The sequence below is a fragment of the Mirounga angustirostris genome, unplaced genomic scaffold (assembly GCF_029215605.1).
Source record: "Mirounga angustirostris isolate CCGP_5_RB_7025 unplaced genomic scaffold, mMirAng1.0.hap1 SCAF_8, whole genome shotgun sequence".
Lineage (NCBI taxonomy): Eukaryota > Metazoa > Chordata > Mammalia > Carnivora > Phocidae > Mirounga > Mirounga angustirostris.
The window spans coordinates 93,632,837-93,657,070 of record NW_026991716.1 but is presented as its reverse complement, the minus strand read 5'-3'; the positions used below and the strand labels follow the sequence as shown (position 1 = coordinate 93,657,070).

At 36.8% G+C, this 24,234-nt stretch overlaps 1 protein-coding gene across 5 annotated transcripts in view; it reads right to left on the bottom strand.

Annotated features, from left to right (window-relative positions):
- Positions 1 to 24,234, bottom strand: part of AFG1L (AFG1 like ATPase) — a 235,383-nt gene that overhangs the window by 76,634 nt on the left and 134,515 nt on the right. The window lies entirely within an intron of this gene.

The window sequence follows — 24,234 nt, the reverse complement described above, 5'->3', positions numbered from 1 at the left end:
ACTGCTTTTTTGGGCCAAGGTAATTGTGGCAAACTGTATTTTCCAAAGATGGCTGCAATAATCTCCCCACGCCAACATGTTATGATGTTGATATTCCATCCATCGGGAAGTGGGGTCTATGTTCCCCCTCCCCTGAATCTTGTGACTAGGACAAGATGATGCTATGCAACAGTATCCTATGTGACACAGCCAAGGCAGCTTCTTACTCCCTAGCTAGAACACTTGCTCTGGAACCCTGAACTGCTAGGTGAGCATCAAACTGCCTGGAGGAGCTTAAAGCAACCCAGACAGAGACACGGCCTGGAGGGGCCCTGAGATGACATGAAGACAGAGGTCTCACCAGGCCCCAGCTGTTCCAGTTGTTGCCACTATGGTACTAAGGGAGCCAGAATTGCCGGCTAAGGCTTTCTCAAATCCCTGACCCACAGAAAACAGGGAGAGAGAATGAAGCAATGTTGTTTTAAGCCTCTAATTTTTTCAGTCATTTGTTATGCAGCAATAGATAATCGGAACAGTCATATCGGGGCACACTTGAAATGTAGCTACATTCTTCTGCTCGAAAACTGCATCCTGGGTTGAACTGCTACCCAAGAGCTGAGGGCTGTTTATCCTCTGCACTGCAGGGAAGAGACTGTACACAGTGGCAGGGAGAATACACTTCCCTTCTTCCATGCTTCAGCTGCCAAGTGGCTCAAGAAAGTAAAATAGGGCGATCAACCATCGCCCTGGGACTGAGGGGTTTCCCCGGTTGCAGGACTTTTGGTGCTCACATCAGGACAGTCCTGGGCAAACTGGGACAGTGGATCACCTTAGGAATAACCCAGAAATCAGGGCTGGAAGGCTGGAGTATTTTGATCCCAGGGTCCTGGGATCGAGTCTTGCGTTGGGCTCCCTGCTCAGCAGGGAGTCTGCTTCCTTTCTAGTTCCAGGAAATAAAATACTCCCCCAACTCGTGCTCGCTCTCAAGCTCTCTCTCTCTCTCACTCATTCTCTCTCTCAAATAAATAAGTAAGATCTTTTAAAAAATAAAATAAAATAATCCCCAAGAAGAAGCTGGTCCTCTGGGGAAGTCTACAAAACACAACCCTTGAACACTACCTGTGACAAACAACCCCTGAACTTAACAAAGTCATGCCACACTACAGTGCTAGACCTGAGCAGCTGGTGGGCCTCCCCATAGAGACCTCCACAGCTCATCATTCCAAGTGACTCATACCCACTCCCCAGGCCTCACTCTTGGGACTCGGGGCCTGTAACCCATCTCACCAGAAAGGAATATGGTGCTGCCTAAATACATGCATTCCACTCTCCTCTTGCCTCAAATGATCTGTTTTTTGAAAAAAGGGTATAGCCATATATCTCTCTTCTTCTCAACTTTGAGTAATGTACTAAAATTGGGAAAAGAGGTACCTCCTCCCCCTTGCCCAGCCACCCAGTACAAAGAGGAGATGGACTTTTTTAGCTAGCACTTCACACTCTATCTCTCTGAGGGAAGTCTGTCCTGCTGTGGTAAGGGCCAGTTTTTCATAAGCTAGCTGTACCACAGACAATATAATAAATAGCACAGCAATATATTCATGTAAGCATATTTACCCAGGCTCTCTATTTCTTTTAAACCACACTTTATCTTCTATGACCCAATATTCCTAATTTAGCCAAAATTTTTTCTTCACACTTTATCTTCTATGACCCAATATTCCTAATTTAGCCAAAATTTTTTCTTTATTTTTTTGCTATTAAAAAATAAGACTAATGGAAGTTATACAAGCTTCAATTTCTCTTTCTGGGTAACTAACTTCTCTCTCATAGGAGTGATTAAGCCCTACTGAATGATTGCATTTGTACATTCACTAATCACCACTGAGGAATACCTAATCAGCAGCAAAAGAACTACAACCAAAGCCCTCAGATTTTAGCTCTTAATTGTCTGAAAAATACTAACACTCCGTTTATATTTTTAAAGAAAAATAAACCTCAAATTTTCAGATTTTATTCACTTAAGCTAACTTCTTCAGAACACTTTGCAGAAGGATGGAGGAGGGTGAAAGCTAAACTAATTCCAAGTTGATGATTCTAGTCAAAAGGGCATGGTTTAATTTCCTAATTTCCAGAGATAGTTACAAGACCTGTGACCTCTTATCACCATCCAATTGCAGTGAATAAAACTAATCAGCTACCAAAAGAAAGTTATTTTAAAATAGTTTGTATATTTACCTATACAAAGGACAAATACAATTACACAATCTAAAAATGCAATTAGGAAATTTGGGGAGGAAACGGAGGGAGGTGAACGCACCCGTGGGAGCATATGCATGAGTGAAAGGCCTTGACTTTGCAAAGAAAAATGTACTACTAAAAGAACCATATTCTAGCAGTTTGCATTTTCCTCAAGATCTATTGTGTGTATTTTTAGCAACTTTGAATAATACCATCAGAAAAATAGCCATCTCACAAAATAACTTTATATAGCTTCTACTCTGGCTTTTTCCTTCCAAGTTGGAACAAAAGAACAATAAATATTGTGGAGAAAATCCTTTAAAACCACAATATATTAACCTTGTAAGCAAAGACTGAAATAATAAAGATTTGCCTACCTTAAATACTCTTTATTATAAAAGTAATATTGCTTACAATGGAAAAAGAAAAAACACATAACAAAGTTTTATGTCTTATCTAAGTGATTATATTAAATAGGAACTTAAAAGATATACACTATTGAAGTTTTTTGACAATATTTAACTGATCAGTTTTATACATTTTTAATAAGTAAGCATAAGAGGAAAATATGGCTGAGGCCTTTCTAGTTCCAGGAAATAAAATACTTAAATAACTAAAATCTGTCTTTTAACTTAAGTGCTTTAAAACTGTATGTTTTTAAGCTAAAAAAAAAAGTGATCCAGGCTCATTGTAAAAAATTCAAATATTAAAAGTGCAAAGGTAGAAATGAAAGTCTATCCCCTTCTCAGAAAAAAAGTTTGCTTATAGCTGATATCCTTCAATTTTTTTCTACATGTACAGAGATGCTGACAGAGAAATTGGGATCATATTTATACACACAGTTCTAAGCTTAATTCTTTCCAAGATCTTAAAAGTTCTATGAGAGAAATAACTACATTTAAATACAGGAAAGCCACAGTGTATACTGTACTATTTTGTTTGCTGAGAATATAATTCTGTAAGTCAATGACAAGTAAGAATACAAGAAAGATATTGAGCCAAAAAAAAGGAGACTGGGTGGGGGTCTCTCTTTTTTTTTGAGACGGGATATACATCCAGATATACATGCTGAAGCAGGTGTACATTCTAAGAAACCTGCTTCAATCTCATTTAAAACAATCATGTGCTACCACTTTTAAGCTTAAGCAATGATATATAAAAATTCAACACATGATAAGCTTGGACATATTTTTAAGCTTCTTATGATGTAAGTATAACATAAATACAGAGAAATACACAAGTCATAAATGTCCAGCTCAGTCAAGAAACAGAACATTACTAGCACCTGTGAAGTCCCTCTAGTATTCTCTTCTATCTCTTCAAAGGTAACCAGTATGCTGATTCTAGCAACATAGAATTTTGCCTGTTTGGGGAGTTTTATATAAATAGAACCACCCAGTATGTATTCTTTTGTGATTGGGCTCCTTTATGTTTGTGAGATTCATCCATTCTCATGTCGTGTATACTTAGTTTGGTTGGTGTGTCATATCCACTATGTGAATAAGCCACAATTTATCGACTCATTCTACTGTTGATGGACATTTGGGCTGTTTCTAGTTACTTGCTCTTTCAAATAATGCAGCCACGAACATTTCTGCATGTGAGTCTTGGCGCACACATGCACATGCTCTTGTTGGATATATACCTAGAAGAGTAACTGCTTGGCCATAGGATAAGAGTCTGCTTAGCTTTAGCGAACGCTGCCAGGGTTCCAAGGCGATGCACAACCTACACTCCCAAGAGTGGTGTATGAGCATTCCTAAGTATGTGTTTGCTACTGGTATAAAGAAATACAATTGATTTTTGAATGCTCACCTTATATCCAGCAGTCTTAGAAATTCAATTATTAATGTAATATTTTTGTATGTTAATTTTTCAGGATGATACTAAAGATGTCCCATATTTTTTGCAAATATGCTACATTGTTTTATATCACAAAAACTATACACTTAGAGTTTAACAAGTCCCCTGCAAATTCAATATTTACTTTGGATTAACTTAACAAACACGGAACACTATATACTGGGTACTTCCCTGTTTCCTAGAAATACAATAATGAATAAGCTTTTGCTCTGACAGCCTGGTAGAATTCAGATATTTGCCTCAAAGTTACCATTTTCTTCTTCTCCCAATCATGGACATCATTTTTCAAAGTTGCTAAGTCCTTTGCCAATTTCTCAGAAATTGCGATTTTAGCCTGTTACTTAACTTTCCCCTCAGTTTTCTCTTTTATAAAATAAAGGAATTGAATTATGATCTCTTTCAGTCTAAAATTCGTCTTTTTTAAGATTTCATTTGTTGGGGTGCCTGCGTGGCTCAGTTGGTTAAACAGCCCACTCTTGATTTCTGCTCAGGTCATGATTTCAGGATTGTGAAATAGAGCCCCCACTTGGGCTCCATACTCAGTGGGGAGTCTGCTTGAGATTCTCTCTCTCCCTCTGCTCCTCCCTGTGCTCATGCACTCTCTCTCTCAAATAAATAAATCTTTAAAAAAAAGATTTTATTTATTATTGGAGAGAGAATGCACAGGCATGCACACAGGCAGGGAGAGGAGCAGAGGGGAAAAGAGAGAGAATCTTGAGCAGACTCTGCACCAACTGTAGAGCCTGATGAGGGGCTTGATCTCATAACCCTGATCATGACCTGAGCTGAAACCAAGAGTCCAACACTTAACCGACTCAGCCACCCAGGCACCCCTCAATCTAAAATTCTTAATACATGGGGCGCCTGGGTGACTCAGTTGGTTAAGCGACTGCCTTCGGCTCAGGTCATGATCCTGGAGTCCCAAGATTGAGTCCCGCATCAGGCTCCCTTCTCGGCGGGGAATCTGCTTCTCCCTCTGACCCTCCCGACCCTCCCCCCTCTCATGCTCTCTCTCTCAGTCTCTCTCTCTCTCAAATAAATAAATAAAATCTTTAAAAATAAAAATAAAAAAATAAAATAAAATTCTTAATACAATCCTGAAGTTCTCACACTTCACAGCTAAGTTCTTGTTCAGAACTTTTTAGTTCTGAAGTAGACCTAAGGCTCAGAGTCTACCACAAATCACTTTGCCTCCTTTGCTTTCTTGCTCAAATATTCCAAAATACATTAAAAAAAATTTTTTCCCACTGCCCCACTCCCTGGCTACCCCACTTGTCTCTTGCTTAAAATATCCACATCCTACCACCTTACTTGGTAAGGTTTACATCTCTTCCTTTTATCAAGCAGTTTCAAAATTTCTCTTCCCTTCCAAAAAGCAGGAAATAAGACACTTTAGCCACTGCCAAGTGCTCTTATGTCTCACTTGTGATAATGCATAATAACTTGAACTTACCTCATATAATCCTCACAATAATCATACACAGAGTAATTTTTTTATCCTCATTTTACAGTTGAGGAAATTTAAGGAGGAGATTACTTTTTTAAAATCACTGCAATGGGCTAAACTGTGTTCCCTGCAAATTTGTTTTTTTTTTTTTTTAAAGATTTTATTTATTTATTTGAGACAGAGAGAATGAGAGAGAGAGAGCACATGAGAGGGGGGAGGGTCAGAGGCAGAAGCAGGCTCCCTGCCAAGCAGGGAGCCTGATGCGGGACTCGATCCCGGGACTCCAGGATCATGACCTGAGCCGAAGGCAGTCGCTTAACCAACTGAGCCACCCAGGCGCCCTCCCTGCAAATTTGTATGTTGAAGTCCTAACCCCCAGTACTGCAGAATGTGACTGTACTTGGAGACTGAGCCTTTAAAGATGTGATTACATTAAAATGAGGTGTTTTTTGTGTTTTTTTTAGGGTAGGCCCTAATCCAATATGACTGGTGTACTCACGAGAGGAGGAAATTAGACACAGACATGCGAAAGAGGAAGGACCATGTGAAGGCAGAGGGAAAAGACAGCCATCTGCAAGTCAAGGAGAGATGCCTCAGAAGAAACCAACCCCGCCAACACCTTGATCTTGGACTTCTAGCCTCCAGAACTGTGAGAAAATAAATTTCTGTTGTTTAAGCCACCAGTCTGTGGTATTTTGTTATGGGAGCCCAAGCAAACTAATACATTACTAACACTCTTGTCCCATTAATAAGCATACAGGAAGACATTTTTTAAAGACCATAAAAAAGGAAAGAACAATTGTGACATTAAAAAAAAAAAAAAAAAAGCCAGGACTGAAGCTAAAAAGCACAGCTGTATACACTTGCTTATAAGGTGAGCCAAAATCTGCCTCTTTCTGCAGCCACAGTTGGAAGGGAAAATACAGTAATTTCACAATTCAAAGAGCTCTAGAGAGGCCACACAGTTTGTAGGTGGCTGAGCCATGATTTGCCCGGGTCACTCATGCCCCCAAATCTATGATCTTCTCACCATGCCACACTGCTTTATTACACAGTAGTTACAGGATCATTTGTCTTTAGCCTTATACAATTTACATGATTATTTTTTGTTTCCCAATTCCTCCCTCCCTGTCCCAAATCAATTACCTCTGCACAGCATAAATATGCTAATTGGTCTTCTAGAAGTCCACACTGTATGATTCCATTATAATTTCCTTTAACTATTTAGTTCAAAACTGTGTATGAGATATGTTCATCCTATACTAAATTCTATACTATACTGGATAGTATTATAGCAATCTTCCATTATATAGGACGTTTTCTATGTTTAAAGTGTCTGGTCAACTCATGGCCCACTATTTTTGTGACCTGCACCTGATCATCTAAACTGATGTTGTCAGTCTTGGAAGGTGAACTCCAAGAGAGCAAGAATTGCCTGCTTAACTCACTACATGGCACCATCTACTCACAGGCCCTATGAAGCAGGACTGGAGTCCAATGATGAGGATGATTTATTTCCTTCTCTCATAGGTGCAAAAAGGGGAAGTACAAACTAATCTCAGACAATTACTCTCTCCTACAAAATACATATGAAGTTTCTGCTCATATTTTAAAAGATCTCATAATAAAACTGCCATAAACTTGGTAATTTGAGGTGTAAATAAATGGGTCCATCTTCATCATCAACATCATTAAATAGCAAACACTAATGTAAGGGTTTACCATGTGCCATATATAAAGGGTAAACCATTTTGTAAGGGTTTTAAAGGCATACCCTTTAAATATATGCCTCTCACACTCTATAAAATTGGTGGAATTATTATTCCCACTTTACAGATAGATAAGGACATTAAAGCACAAGAGAAGTAACCTGTCCATTATAAAAAACCTCAAAAGTGGTAGAACTGTAACAGCATTCCAGCTGATCTTAAGTGTTAACTTGCTTCAAGTTGACACACTCCCTTGCCTGCTGCCTTAAGGTCCTTGATCTGTAACAGAACTAATTTACTTTACTTTCTTTGAGACTGGCAGACCCCTGGCCTTGGGGAATGAAGGACCAGAACATTCCTAGGCCACAGAGGCCAGCAAGTCTGCTTAAAGCCACCTTGGCTTTCTGATAGGCCAGCAATCTTTTAGTAAAACGTTTTTTTTTTTTTTCTTTTTAAGGTCACACAATGACTTTACTGACCTCCCTTTGCACATCTGTAGATCTTGCCCTCCTTTGCAGAAAGAACAGAGTACTCTTGCCCAACCACCCCCAGGTACCAAGGAACCAGACCTTCTTGCACAATCACCCCTGGGCACCAAGGAACCATAACTTCTTGCACAACCTCCGAGCACCAAGATAACACTGTAGCTGGCATCATCAAATCTGCACATAATCCAGAAATGTCAGACCACTGTACTCCCTTACCTGATCAAACCCCTTTAAAAATCAAGAGTCCACCTTCTACCCAGCTGGCCAGCCTCCTGAATAAAGTTCATATTCTTTTCCAGTCAAAACTCATCTCTTGGTATTGGCCTTTTGAGCAAGGGGCAGCCGAACTTGGGTTTCGATAAGAGAACCAGGATTCCAACCCAAGCATTTTGGTTCCAATGTTCATATTTTTAATTACTTTGCTATATTGCCTCCATACCCAGGAAATGTTCAAGCAACCAGGTCTCTTACTTGGATATAAAGGCAATGCAAAATTCACATGGGTTTATTGCAAGTCCTTGTAGAACTCTGTCAGCCTGCTTGGGACAGTCCTACCTCTGCTGCCTTCTGATCATATGCTAACCAGGTAAGGCCTAGTCCTGATGGTTATTTTGAGAAGCAGCTGTGTTGCAATGAATAGATTCATTTACTTATTGTAACCATACCCCATACAAAAATGATATGGAGCAACTTTTCAGAAACTCTATCCAGTTACATTATACTGCACATAAAAAATTGGAAGCTTTCTTACAATCACTAAGATAACAGAAACAGATTTGGGTTTCAAGCTTGTAAGTTCTGAGATAAGGATCATGTTTATGTTGTTCATCATTGTGTCCCTAGCACCTAGCACAATATCTAGTACATAATATATAGTAAATGCTCAGTAAATACTGATCAACTGAACAAATCATTAGCAAACTCATCTATGTGCGAAGCTTAGGTGCAGGTTAATATGTCAGAAACTACAGGAAAAAGCCAACCAGTACAGTCCCTTTCCCAAGGAGCTTTTATGATAAAATGGGAACTGACTTAGCAGGATTCTTGCTAAAACTAGACTCAGCAAAGACTGACAAGGACATGGTAGGCCAAGGTTGAGGCCTAGTAGAGAAGAGGGCTTCAAGGAGGCTAACGAAAGTACAGTCAAGGAGAAAGTCTTTGTCAGAACTCAGCTGAGACAGAAAATTCAGACAAGGAATTCTACCTTCCTCCAAGTAAGAGCTTCATCCCAAGGCAGGGTTTCTTCAATGACAAAGAGATGAAACTGAGAACATATCCACATTCATAAAACAAAAGTCGTGAGCTATGCTGATTTGGCGGCTTACACCCGCCACAATCAACTCATGTAGCTTAGAAAAAGACACAAGCTAACTCTGAGTTTCCTAAACCAATGCAAGTGGCAGGGAAGATGGAAATACCCTGGCTGGTAGACCAGTGGTTCTCAACACTGACTGCATGTTAGCATTAACTGGCAATTATTTAGAAAGTACTGATGCCCAGGTCATTTTTGTAGAGGAGGACTTATGTTGGCTGATTTTTGTCTGTTTTATTTTAAGCTCCTTAGGCCATTCTAATGAGCAATCAGTGTTGAGAGCCACTGGCTTAGCCTAATCTAGCCCCAACTCCAGTTGGTCCCATCCAAATTACATGACTACTCCATAGTAGAAGATGGAATGAATTTTGGAGAAAACAACCACAATGTCCATCATAGGTGGTAATTAAAGCCATAGGACCACCCAGGGTTGGTGTTTATGGTCCTAGAATCGAAGAGTCAGAGATTGGTAGCATTGATTCCTTTCTTGTTTGGATAAAATGAGATGAAAAAGAAATCACCATGACTTTGCTATGGGGGTAAAGACATAAAAGCATATGAGTTGTCAAGAACTATTTGAATGAACAAAGGAAATAAACAGAATACTAAGTAAACAAAGGACTGATAACGCTTAACATGGGTTGGAGAAATATTCTATAATTGGAGTAGTTTGATTAGATGAAGAGGACTTGGAATAAATTTCCTTAGGGAAAATAAAAATATGAGAATGTATACAAAGGACAGAAGGACACTTGAGTGACTGGTCCAACAAAGGATTCCAACATCTCAAACTAGATAACCCTAAGTTTATAGAGTTAGGTTTTCAACTCACATCTCATATTGTTAATGAGGCTACATTCTTATCTTTTTTGAGCACCACTGTGATTTGGAGCATTCCAATGTGCCTCTGAAATAATGAGTTCCTGGATGTCACCAAAAATATTTTCAAAAAAAAAAAAAAAGAGGCAAAGCACCAGCATCTGGTGGCATACCTGATCAAACTTAGTAGATGTGGCACTGAAGCCCAGCACAACAGTTGTAGAATCTCTCTGTCAGTGTTTGGAACTCTGAGAGGAAACCATGGCCCTTCAAAAACACACCTCCACTCTCACCATCTATAAAAGGAAAGGTGAAACATCTGACTGTGGCAACTGCTACTGTAACCAGAGACCTTGTTCAAAAGGCCAATGACTTACTTTCCCTTCTATATTCTTCATCTTAGACATATTGATTCTTAGAAAATATTTGGACTCTAGTATACTAAAATATAGTATTTATCATCTTTAGACCACCAAGAAGTAGGAACTTGTGAAGAACAAGAATCTACACCGCCTCTGTCAACTTGGTCAAGACCTTAGGTGCTGTTAGTAGACTGGTGTCCTGATAAGACTTAATTTGGATGATCAAGATACCAATTTGTATCTTAAATAGCTATATGCCAGGATGGGGAACACGTCAGAATTGATGAAGGTCTTGTCCTTACATGATCAAATTATTTTGACATAGGGGTGGTAAATAAAAAATCCTAATGTTTATATGAAGAGATGCTTCTGTTCATCAGAAAAATGGTAACCTTTGAGACATAGGATGCTACATAGAGTTTATGTGTTTTCCTCTTGTTATAATAGAAGACACTCTGCTGCCATATATATGTTTAATCATATATATGTTATATAGAAATGTTTAATCATGGTTATCTTTATAAAACTGTCACAAAAGAATAAAAATAACTACAGCCACCATTTATTGAGCACTTAATTTTACAACAACCTTTAAAAATAGGATTATCAGCCTCAATTTACCAATGCAGTACTTAAAGTTCAAAAAGAGTAAATATTCTGCTCTCTACTTGTCTAGAATTATTTGTCCCCTAGGGGGCAGAGACTAAACTCTGCAGACCATGTGCTCGTCACCACTACATATATCTGCTATATTCAGAAAAAGACATGGAATAAAAGTTCAAAAATTCCACCACCTTAAGTATTCTGGCCACTATCACTTCGCAATGACATGATACTACCTCGATATGTCCAAGCAACAACCAGTAAAATTCCTAGAGTACCACACATTAATTCTACATGATTTGTTGTCATTTATTTATTTATACCCTACTGTGTTCTGGAAGGATTAATGTGGCTTCTTTAAAAAAATCATCATACTGTTTGTATATTCAGTTTCACCATTTAATTTTCAATATTATCTAATATACAAGTTAAGTGTAATTTGACAAAACCTAATAAAGCTTTAATTGCACAGAACCTTTGACCTAGAAATTCCATTTCCAGGAACCTATCCCTACAAAAACATTGACTCCTGTGACTAAAAATGCATTTGTAAACAGCTTTTTTTTAAAGCATTATTTGAAAAGAAACACAGTAAACCTAAGTATACAAAAATTGCAGATTAGTTTAAAAATACTAGTGCAGCCATTAGTAGAAATACAAAACATCCATTTAAAAGAAAGAGCTAGAGTTATATCTGATATAAAAAGATCTCCAGGGTCTCTCCAAGGTATAAAAGCACAAATCAGATATAGATGTAACTATTACCCTGTTAATTTACAACAAAACTATATGCTTAGGCATATATAGAGATATGTAATGCATATAAATGTATGAAAAATGCTTGAAAAGATACAGATTTTCTTTCAGCTTTATTGAGGTATAACTGACATATAACATTTGTAAGATTAAGGTGTACAACTGATAAACTTAACATATTGCAAAATGATTATCACAGTAGCATTGGTTAATACACTATCACCTCACATAATTACCATTTTTTTATGGCAAGAATTTAGCAACTTTCAAGCATAAAATACAGTAGTATTGTTAACTATACTCACCATGCTGTGCATTAGATCCCAAAAACTTAGTCATTTACAACTAAAAGTTTGTACCCATCTCCCCATTTCCCCCACTCCCCAGCTCCTGGCAACGACCAACCTATTCTCTGTCTCTATGAGTTCAGCTTTTTTAGATTCCACATATAAGTAATATCATATTGCATTTGTCTCTCTCTGACTTATTTCACTTAGCATAATGCTCTCAAGGTCCATCTATTTTGTCACAAATGGCAGTGTTTCCTTCTTATGGCTGAAGAATATTCCATTGTATATATATATATATATATACTACATCTTTATCCATTCGTCCATTGATGGACACTTAGGTTGTTTCTGTATCTTGGCTATTAGAAAGAATGCTGCAAAGAACCCAGAAGTGCAGATGTCTGTTCAAGATAGTGATTTCATTTCCTTTGGATATATACTCAGAAGTGGAATTGCTGAATCATATGCTAACTCTACTTTTAATGTTTTGAGGAGCTTCTATACTGTTTTTCCTAGGGGCAACATCAATTTATAGCCCCACAAATAGTGCACAAGGGTTTCTTTTTCTCCATATCCTCCCCAACACTTATCTCTTGTGGTTTTGAGGGTAGCCATTCTAACAGATGTGAGGTGATAGCTCATTGTGGTTTTGATTTGCATTTTCCTGATGATTAGTGATGCTGAACATCTTTTCATGTACCCATGGCCATTTGTAGGTCTTCTTTGGAAAAATGTCTATACGGTTCCTCTGCCCATTTTTTGAAGCCCTCTACTATTATTGTACTGTTTGTACATTTCTCTCTTCAGATGTGAGTATTTTCTTAATATATTTAGGTGCTCTGATGTTGGGTGCACATATGATTGTTATGCCTTCTTGATAAATTGACCCCTTTATTATTATATAGTGGTGTTCTTTGACTCATTGCAGTTTTTGACTTAAAGTCTATCTTCTCTCTTCTCTGATGTAGGTATAGCTATTCCTGCTCACTTTTGGTTTCTACTTCCACAGAATCTTTTTTCATCCCTTCACTTTGAGCCTACATGTCTTTAAAGCTATGTGTCCTTACAGGCACCATATAGTTAGGTCCTCCTTTTTTGTTTTTAATCCATCCAGACAATCTATACCTTTTGATTTGAGAATTTAATACACTTATATTTAGAGTAATTATCAATAGCATCTTATTAATTATACTCTGGCTGTTTCCTTGTTCCTTTCTCTCTTGCTGCCTTCCTCTGTGAACAGATCATTTTCCATAGGGATAGGCTTTGATTCCCTTCTCTTTATCTTTAGTGTATTTACGGCAGTCTTTGTTTTGTGGTTACCATGAGGCTCACATAAAATACCTTATGAATATAACAGAATATTTTACACTGGTAACAACCTCAATCTCATACAAAAACTGTACCCTCTTACTACCCTTCCTTTTTTGTTTTTGATGTCACAATTTAGCCATTTTCATATTATGTATTAAATAACAAATTATTGTAGCTATAGTTATTTTTAATACTCTTGTTCTTTAACCTTTGTATAGATTTAAGTGGCTTAAATACCACCATATTACAAAATTAGACTATTCTGAATTTGACTGTATACCTTTATCAGTGTATTGTATATTTTCATATTTTCGTGTTACTAATTACTATTCTCTCATTTCAGTTTGAAGAACTTCTTATAAAGCAGGTCTAGTGATGATGAACTCCCTCAGCTTTTGCTTGTCTGGATAAGTCTTTGCCTATACTTTATTTCTGAAGGATAAGTTTGCTGAAGAGAGTATTCTTGACTGGTAGGTTTTTTTTTTTTAATTTTAGTTATATTTGAATATATCATTCCACTGTCTTCTGGCCTGTAAGATTTCTCCTGAGAAATCTGATAGCCTTGTGGTGTGCTAGTAACAAATTTCCTTTCTCTTGTTGCTCTTAAGATTCTTTGTCTCTGCGGGGCGCCTGGGTGGCTCAGTTGTTAAGCATCTGCCTTCGGCTCAGGTCATGATCCCAGGGTCCTGGGATCGAGCCCCGCATTGGGCTCCCTGCTTGGCGGGAAGCCTGCTTCTCCCTCTCCCACTCCCGCTGCTTGTGTTCCCTCTCTCACGCTCTCTCTCTGTCAAATAAATAAAATCTTAAAAAAAAAAATTCTTTGTCTCTGACTTTTGAGTTTTATTATAATATTTTATTATAATGTACCTTGGAAAAGACTCTTTTGAGTTTTTTTGATGACCTATAAGCTTTGTGAACTTGGATATCCAAATCTCTCCCCATATTTGGGAAGTTCTCTGCCATTATTTCTTTAAATAAACTTTCTGCCCCCTTTCCCTCTCTTCTCTTTCTGGAACCCCAATAATTCACAGATTGTTTCTTCTGATGGTATCCCATAGTTTATGTAGAGTTTCTTCATTCTTTATCAGTCTTTTTTCTTTATTCTGCTCTGACTGGATAATTTTAAAGTCCCTGTCTTCGATGTCATTGATTCTTTCTTCTACTTGATCAAGCCTAATATTGATTGCTTTCTATTGCCTTTTTTTTTTTTTTTTCATTTCATTAATTGTATTCTTCAGCTTCAGAATTTCTATTTGGTTCTTTTTTATTATTTCTCTTTGTTAAATTTCTCATTTTGTTTGTGTATGGTTTTCCTGATTTTGTTGCATTGCTTTTGTGTGTTTTCCTGTAGCCATTAAGTTTCCTTAAAACAGCTATTTTGAATTTTTTTTTTTAAAGGAATTGTTTTTCTTTTTTTTTTTTTTTTTAAGATTTTATTTATTTATTTGACAGAGAGTGAGAGAAAGCACAGGCAGGGGGAGTGTCAGGGAGAGGGAGAAGCAGGCTCCCCACTGAGCAGGGGGTGCCCAATGCAGGACTTGATCCCAGGACCTGGGGATCATGACCTGAGCCGAAGGCAGTCAGCCAACCAACTGAGCCACCCAGGTGTCCAACTATTTTGAATTCTTATGGGGTAAATCCCAGATGTCCATGTCTTTGGGATCAGTTATTGGAAGACTATTGTGATCCTTAGGTGGTGTCATGTTTCCATGATTTTTCATATTCTTTGAAGTTTTGTACTATTGTCTCCACATTTGAAGTAGCAGTCCTCCTCCTCCTGTCTTCACTAATACTTTCAAGAGAGAAATACCTTCCACCAGCCTGCTAGGAATTCTGAGGCTTTTTCAGACCTTCTATGGATACATGCGCTCCACAGTTATTGCTCCTTCTTGAATTCTTAAGGCTATATGCCTTCTCTCAATCCTGAAACATCCTGAGTGCTGACAACCTTCCTTTTATTTTCCCAAAGGGAGCACTAAAGCTCAAGTTTGTGATCTCTCCCTGGTGTGCAGATTCAGGCTGGCTTTCTGAACATGCTCACTAGCCATCTGCCAAAGCTCACTCTTACCATGGCCATTGGGAGCATACACAGGGCATCAGCCATGAAGTAGGGTGTGTGTGTGTGTGTGTGTGTGTGTGTGTGTGTGTGTGTGTGTGATATGCAAAGCACTGGGGATGCCCTTGAGCCAACGAGGGGGATCTGGGCAAGGGTCCCCAGCAGCTTGTGAATGTATGTGAAGCAGTTAGTAGGATCCAACTCTCTTTAATGCCTTCAAAGAGTTCTATCTGCTCCTCTTCTAGCCTCTTCCTGCCCTCCAGTCATGCAGCTCAAAACTCAGTACTCTGGATGGGGCAAAAGAGAAATGAGCCTCTTAGGCAGCATCCCACACAGCTGCGGAAGCAGGGTGATCACTCACATCCTCTTATGATCCCCTGCAGGAGAAATCACAGGCCAAGAAGTTCTCTCTTGGCCCTAAGCTGCACTGCCTTGGGGGAGGGGTGATGCAGGTAAAGTCAAACCATTCTTCTTACCCTCTCCAATGTGTCCAAACTCAGGTTTTGTTTGTTTTTTGCTCCAAGAGTATGCTGGAAGTCTTCCACTAGAAACCTGGACATCTACAAAGGCTCTCTCATCCTCGGTTGACTGTTTAAGATAGTGTTTCCAGGGGCTCCCAGACCACAACTGAGAGGTGCTAGAGATGGTTCACAAACCACTGTAAGGTCCACAGCCAGGACCAAGGTCTATATTCCTATTACCTGACATATGGGTAGGCAAGCCTCCTCCCAGGTGCCTCGGCATATGGTGCTAAATCCAACACCGCCCACAAAAGCACTTTTGTCTGTGAATAGACGCCAAATTACTGTTGGTTGGGGGGGGGGGGGGCACGTGGGAGCACAAACAAGAGATGTCTTATTCAATCCTGATACTGATGTCACTCCTCCACATTAAATTTTTAACAGCAACCACTCCTGAGGAGGGAAGTAGGAATGAAATAGGGGTGGAGGAGGGGAAGAAATGGGGAGAGGAGAGAGTAGTGAAGGAGGGAGCATTTGATATTTAGTAAATATACACTTATGTGTTCAGATTTTTTAATATAGCATGCATTCATTTCTCTTTCATGAAATTTTATAAAAGGAAAGATCTTAGAGAACTCCATGTATTGTCCCCAAATAGTGGTACTTGGAAAAAGCTGATAGCTGTCTTATTGAAATCACAGCCATTATACATTTCCAGCTCTGTCATAACCAACAGAATTTTAATTAATATTCCATTTCTTCTCCCACTGTTTACTTTATCCAAGAAAACCAGAGTCCTCATTCCTGAGGTAAAAAAAGAAAAACATAAGAATGACATCACAGACTGGAAAGAAGTTGATGTATATGCTTTTTGAGAATCTTTTTTATAACCATGCTACCAACCCATAACTGCAGCACCTGTAAGCTTTCTTTCTCTCCCACAAAAAGGAACTGTGCAATATACCCTCAGGCCAAGAGGAATTTCTCACTACATATGCGGCTTTGCAAAATCTATTTTTTTGAAAATCCAGTAAATTTACTCGTAAGTTTTTTCCTTCTTCTATACAAATAATCAGGGGTAAACAATAACTTCTCTACCTTAAAAAATAAAACCATATGAATACACAAAGTACATAATGCATGTGATTCATTTATACTATAATCACTTCTAGAATGATAAAAACTAAATCTCAAAATATTTAGCTTAAAAAATAATTTTCAGAGACTTCGTTAAGATTTTTAGTATACAGGACAGCATTTAGAAATATTCTCAACTCTGGTTCTGCTCTTCCTGCCTTGTATCTGCTTGGCTTTTTGTCATTTCACTGTTCATTAGCACTTTTATTTAAAGATGAAAGAGGAAGAGAAAGAAGATGAATTCAGTCAATCTCATAACTTATTCTAATCTCTGATAAAAGATCTGAAGAATAAATTTTAAGCTATTAGCTGAAACAAGACTGAACATCACTATATTTATCATTGTGTACAACTAAAGGTAGATTAATAAAGTAGATTATACTTTTATAAAAGAAAAAGAATTCCTTTTTGAAAAAAGCAAATGAGAATATAATTTATAATTATAATATAATATAAAATATAATTAATTCTACCCAAAGACAACATGTAAATATAACAAATATATAATGTTAAGACACACACACATGCGCACACACATATTAAGCAACGTGGTTTGTGGAAAGAACGCTCAGTAAAAAAACAGGAAATCTGGGTTCTAGTTTTGGCTCTGCCACTAGCTGGGCAATCTTAGGCATGAGCCTCAATTGGCTCATACTGTATAAAGTGATGGTATAAATGTTTCTTTTTTTTTCTTTTATTTTATTATGTTATGTGAATCACCATACATTACATCATTAGTTTTTGTTGTAGTGTTCCATGATTCATTGTTTGCGTATAACACCCAGTGCTTCGTTCAGTACGTGCCCTCTTTAATACCTATCACCAGGGTAACCCATCCCCCCACCCCCTCCCCTCTAGAACCCTGTTTGTTTCTCAGAGTCCATAGTCTCTCATGGTTCATCTCCCCCTCTGATTTCCCAACATACTCCTTGCTCTGTATTTCTCAGCTCTCACTATTCATAACTTATTTAGTGCCACATCAGGTATCTTCTCCCACATACTCTGAAACTATTTTTTGCTTTCTCCCTCTGCCCTTACCTTTCCCTTCTAAGCCTAGTCCAGCTTTCTCAGGAAAATCTTCACTTAATTCCAATTGGAGCAAAGGAAACCATAAGCATGACTATTAAACCAAGAGTGATGGCAGGGATAAACCTAAGTGAAGAAAACAAAAGGCCTAACAAACAAACAAAAGGCTCAGTTTCATCAACCTCTGAAATTTGCAGACACACACAGGAGTCCATTCAGAATTCACATAAATTTCCATTTCATTCACTTATCCTCCACAATCACCAGCATTACAGAAAGGAGAAAATTTATTTAAAATTTGTGGGTTTATCACTGTTTTTTATAATTGTTAATGCTGCAATCTTCTAACACACAGTTAATCATTCCTAACTCATTCTATATTGAAGTATAATATTTTCCTATACTATAATTATTTGTTAGTGTGCCTATTTCCTCTACCAGAACATCCTGATTTCCTTGATGGCAGGATTCATTTCAGGACAATTTCATGACTGTAATCCCAGTAGCTAAGCACTTAATAAATGCATGTTGAAATCTGAATATTGTTTTTCTTCTATTTTATCTTACAAAGGTGTTGTATTTGAGCTACTTGGGCAATAAGGCTTTCATAGACTAGCTAGCCTAGGACTATAACACTGTATTTAGAACAATGTTTGGAGGAGAAATCTATCATAATTCAAAAGAAATAATTTATAAATAAACTTCTGAAACTTAATCTTTTTGAAAATTTGTAGCACGATATATCAGGGCCTTTGCAATCTTGCAGTCTAACCCCAACATTTACAGATGAAAAAAATGTAAACTCAAGTGGATTCAAGAGACTTGCGCAAAGTCAGGAACAGAGCTAGGCTCAGAAAGAACTGTCTTCTTAAACCACTGTTTTTCTGCTTTATCATGGACACCACATAAATATGTGTGATATGACTGTATGATTTCTTCTGCTTTCAGCTGTTAAAAATTTTAAAGATTTTATGGCAGAGTTCATTCAGCTAACCAACCGGATCTTTATAATATATGAATCCTAATGATCCTTATTGACTGAGGAATACACTATAAGGACTTGCACATGTCTTCAAAGACAAATTACAAAGTGCACCTTTAATAAAAAACAAAAATAAGTTGAAACACTACTGAAAGTACATTCCAATTGCATTAAGAAGTCCTTTCTATTAATTCTAATTTTAGTGTCAATCTACATTTTGTTATTTATTTTCTGTTCGTGTATATTCAGAGAGGACATTGTCTCAATAAGCTGTATACTATTTAACACCAACGTGAAACTGGGAAGTGTAGATACAGTCAGTAGTAAAAGAATAGATAAAGTATTTTATACCAAGCACCTCTAACATGCTATAATTTTGAGAGAGAAAAGCTAAATTCACTAAAGCAGAAAAGGGTTTCTTGGATATCTTGAAGCCTCAAAAACTTGGCCAAACTATTGTTCAGTGTGCACATAGTTTGTGTCTTCATGCTCAGATGTTGTTGAAACAGCAGACTTAAAAGAAATAATGTCAATGAATCCTACCAAGCACTATACATGACCTCTGGGGTAATTAGCAATCATTCAAAAGCAACAAGACTAAAATGTTCTATTCTTTATTACTGTCAGCTCTTATCTTGATCAGCATTTTAATAAAGATGCTTCGTTTCTGAGACAGTTTCATGAATCAGTCATAATTACATTCTGACATGCAGTGAATAGTAAAGCAAAACTAAATATCACTTCATCAACCTTTCTAACCTTTATGCAAGTATTAACTGTAAATAATTTTTACACAATCCTACAACAGAAAATCTGCATATTTCTTAGCTTTGTACATACTTTACCCCAAATGAATTTCCTGTGACCTATACCTGAAAAACACAATCAGCCATAATTATCCAGTTTTGTGAGATGTTCAGGTGTTGCCTTTCAGAGTTCAAATCAACTTCAAGTATAAAAGGCTACTTTATTCTACAAATGGCACAATATGCAAAATGGGTTAAGTAGCCAAAAGCATCTCAGAGCATTGTGGCTTGAAAGAAGTCTATCCAGAATCAAAACATCAGAACAAAAATACGCTAAAGCAAAGTGACACTTATAAAAATAGATTCATAGATTACACATTAAGAAATGGATCCTGATGACTACTGCAGAAAGTCTTATCATTAAAATATGTTAAAAGAAGAATATTAATTAGAAGGAAATCTGAGCAGTTAAAGGGAAGATTTTTTTTTAATGTAAGACCATAATAGTTGATGGAAGAGGATGGAAATTTATCAGAAATATAAACTTACTTAGATACTAGTCTGATATTGAGGATAATAATGCAAACTCTTTTAACACCAGCAACTCCCCTCCCCCTCCCCCTAAAGATTTACTTTAGAGTTTTGAAATAGCTAATTTCTCTTTTTGCTGAAGACTTTTAGAAATATTTTTGATAGTCAAGGTGAACATAATTCAAATATCAGAACAAACTGATACCCCATTTTAGGTGATTTATTGTTTTAGGTCTTAGAAGATTTCAAAATAAATGCAATGTTTCTCAAGAATAATTCCTGTCTTCTCAGTAGTAGATAGAGAACATCTACACAGAGCTAGGTTCCCAAACCTGTATTTTCACTATGTCCCTCAAATAAGTAAAGTTTACAGTAAATTTACTGAGTGATATTTTTAACCAAGATGACTACCATTTAAAAACTTAACTACAGTGAAAAAGGAACATATTTACCATTTTACTTTGTGTAATTTCAATTTGAAAAATAAGGTCCTTCTAAAACCAATCTAAAATCATTCCCTATATGTTTTCGTATACATTTTATTATAAAATGATCTTCCTAGAATGTTACCAATCTGAGGCAAAATGGAATTAGCAAGCATCTTTTTCATATGGGACTAAAACCACAAAAATGTAAAAAAAAAAAAAAAGCACAACATAAAAATGTATGTCTTTTATGTGATAATTTTTGTTTAACTCTTCCATTTAGCTTTCTTGATCATTATTCCTTCCTCTTATTGGAAGTGCAAGCAAAGAAGGGAAAAGAAGTGTTGATTTAAGAAAACAGATTTCCCAGAAAGAAAAAAAACTGTGATTAAGATTTAAACAAAAGCTAAAGATGGCTTCCTCTGAGCACTGATGAGGTCCGCTACCTCATTACTAACAACTGAAAACTTGTGATGCATTTTGTTTCAAGAGAATCCAAAAGTCCTTGCTATAAAGCAGACAGGGGGGTGCAGAGTCCATTCACTCTTTCTGTATCACGACCATTATGTAAGAAGTATAAAACACTGCCTTTATGCTGCCAAGCCACAATGACTCTTCCTACATCAAAGGATTTTCACCACCAGGGTTTTTTCTTCAAAATTTATTCAAGCTAAGGGCAGAGAGACAACAATTCATACACGCTAATTACGTCTAATTATCTATTCCCTTTTCTGACCGGCTTCGGCCAGTGTTATTTGCTATCTGGATTTCTCACAACCTCCCTCTGCCCTGTCCATCCAGCCCAACAGTGAAGGCTTTGAAGAAAACAGTTGTGGCTTTTTAGAGTTTTCTCAATATAAAGTTCAAGCAAATTAAATAATTATTCTGTTAGTTTTGACACATTTATGCGTTAAATATGAGGACCTCTTGGTTAATTTGGCAAATTCCTCACATCTCTTCATGGTTGGAATCATAGTAACACCCTCTCTTATAGGAGCTTCTCCTCATGCTTTCTTTTCATGATCTAAATGAAATGTTTATTGGATTAAAGTTCTTCTCTGCAGACCTCCATGGTGGCCTATGACAAAGAGCTTAAAAGTTCTATTAATTGGCTTGAGTTTTCAGGGAGGGTAAAGGGAAAATTTGATTTCACATTACATCACTAGCCAAGAAAATTGCCACGTGTAATTAAACTAATTTATCTCATGAGTCAAAGAAACAACTAATTCATATTTAAGACACACTTCCTTTCAACCATTTTCACCATTAAAGAACTGATTTCTTCTAATTTAACCAAAAATATTTATTTAAGAAAAAAGAATTCAAGACCTAACAGTACATATTTCATATATATAATACATATAAGCAATAGCTTGCTGTAGTCCAGTTTGATACAAACATACCACTTTTATATTTTATAGATTACATAAATACAAATGTATAATTTATATATTTCATGGAAAATCTTTGTTTTCATTTTATGTAAGACTATTACAGAAAATATTATTTTAAAAAGCATACACCCAAAATGACTTTTCCATGGGCAGGCCCTGACTAATATGTGTACATTCTGGTATGAAGACAGACAAGAATTACATTTTAAATCCATGATACAACAACTTTTATTCTAGATATTTATTCATTTCAAGGACACAGCACGAAAACACCATCACAAATAAAGTTTAATGCCTGCTATTATAGCCAATTTGCTTAAATATATTTTCTCAAACATATATTAAATAGGTTTATGAAAATATCTTAAGCAGATTTCCTTAGGGGTGCCTGGGTGGCTCATTTGTTAAGCGTCTGCCTTTTGGCTCAGGTCATGGTCCCAGGGTCCCGGGATCAAGCCCCACATCGGGCTCCCTGCTCGGCAGGAAGCCTGCTTCTCCCTCTCCCACTCCCCCTGCTTCCTTCTCTCGCTGTGTCTTTCTCTGTCAAATAAATAAATAAAATCTTTTTTAAAAATTTCCTTAATTTCTTTAGCCTAAAATGGCAAAATATAGGAATGTTCTGCAAGTCAAACAGTCATTTTTGTATCTTAAAACATTAAATACTAAGGTTCAAATGAACACTTCAGCAGTTTTGGGGGAAAGCCAGAACTCTTTTCAGTTCCAGACTACTACTTTACTATATTTTGTTTCTTCCAATCTTAAGTGATAAAAAGTTAACTCATAAGTAAAGATATTATCATATCACACTAACGAACAAAGGGTTAATCCTTGGTACATTGACTCAGTGGGGCTGACACTGACCTCGAAAGCTGCTTCTGATTATTTAGCCATCTGAAAGCTTCAGTATTGCAAGTTATAATGAACAAACTGACAAATCAATTTCAACAATAAAATGAAAATTGTGGCAGGAAGAAATGGCAAATATATATTTAGCAAGTCTATAAATCCCAATGCAGGTAGCTGGGCAGTCTGAGCATTAAAGTGTTTTACCTAAGGGTTATAAACAATTTTTCTAAAGTTTATAACTAGAAATCACAATATGGGAATATTCTCAGAGTTCACTATAGATATAAGATTTCTTAGAAAAAAAAAATCCCTCAGGAAACAAAACCAAAAGCTAATACATGGCTTTTTGTGTGTGTAAGTTTTAGATAAAGGACGCATAACAAATGAGAAACATTAACAACCAAGTAGAAGAAATGAAGTTATTACCTGAACATTACACAAATACTATAAAAATGGTAATAATAACAAAGCTATTACTACTTTAGGTTATAAAGCATTTTTATGTGTTGCATATTTATACCCAACAAATGTTAAACCAAATCAGATTATGATGCTTTCCAAATGGACAACTCTTTATCAGGAAAAGGAAAATTCATATTTATAAGACTTAATGCAGTACCTTATTTTTCTCTAATTTTATCATCTACAATTCATCAAAAAGAAAATTATACTGTAGAATGCCTTGTTGGTTATTTCTGGCCAGCTTATAGTTGCGATTTTGGTATTCTATTAATCACCTAATTCATTTAATTTAATTTTTTAAACTCATTTAATTTTAAATAGAAATTTTAAAACTTAATAAAGAAGATAGTTTGCTAAAATGTTAGTGTGAATGAAAGTTAAAATGCCACATTACTGATAATAGAATCTATTACTTTGTGGCAAAACACTACATATAATATTGCCCAGGAACATTTCCCATGGGGGGATTATTATAGATCTGTCCATACTATTAAGAAAAGGGGCACCTGGGTGGCTCAGTCGTTGGGTGTCTGCCTTCAGCTCAGGTCATGATCCCGGTGTCCTGGGATCGAGCCCCGCATCGGGCTCCCTGCTCAGCGGGAAGCCTGCTTCTCCCTCTCCCACTCACCCTGCTTGTGTTCCCTCTCTCGCTGTGTTTCTATCAAATAAATAAATAAAATCTTAAAAAAAAAAAAAAAGAAAAGGGGTGCCTGGCTGGCTGAGTCGGTGGAGCATGAGACTCTTGATCTCGGGGTTTTTAGTTCCAGCCCCATGTTAGGTGCAGAGATTACTTAAACATAAAATCTTAAAAAAAAAAATCATAAAAAGTTAAAAAAAATTCTCCATATGAGTTTTGGAATTCTCCAAATTTTTTTAACTCTAAAATTATGAATAGTATTTATCTCTTTAAGGGTTCATTATGGAATGCATCAGACACAATGGTTTATTTAAGCATGATGGAATAAAGACACAGATTTTTACCCAAATA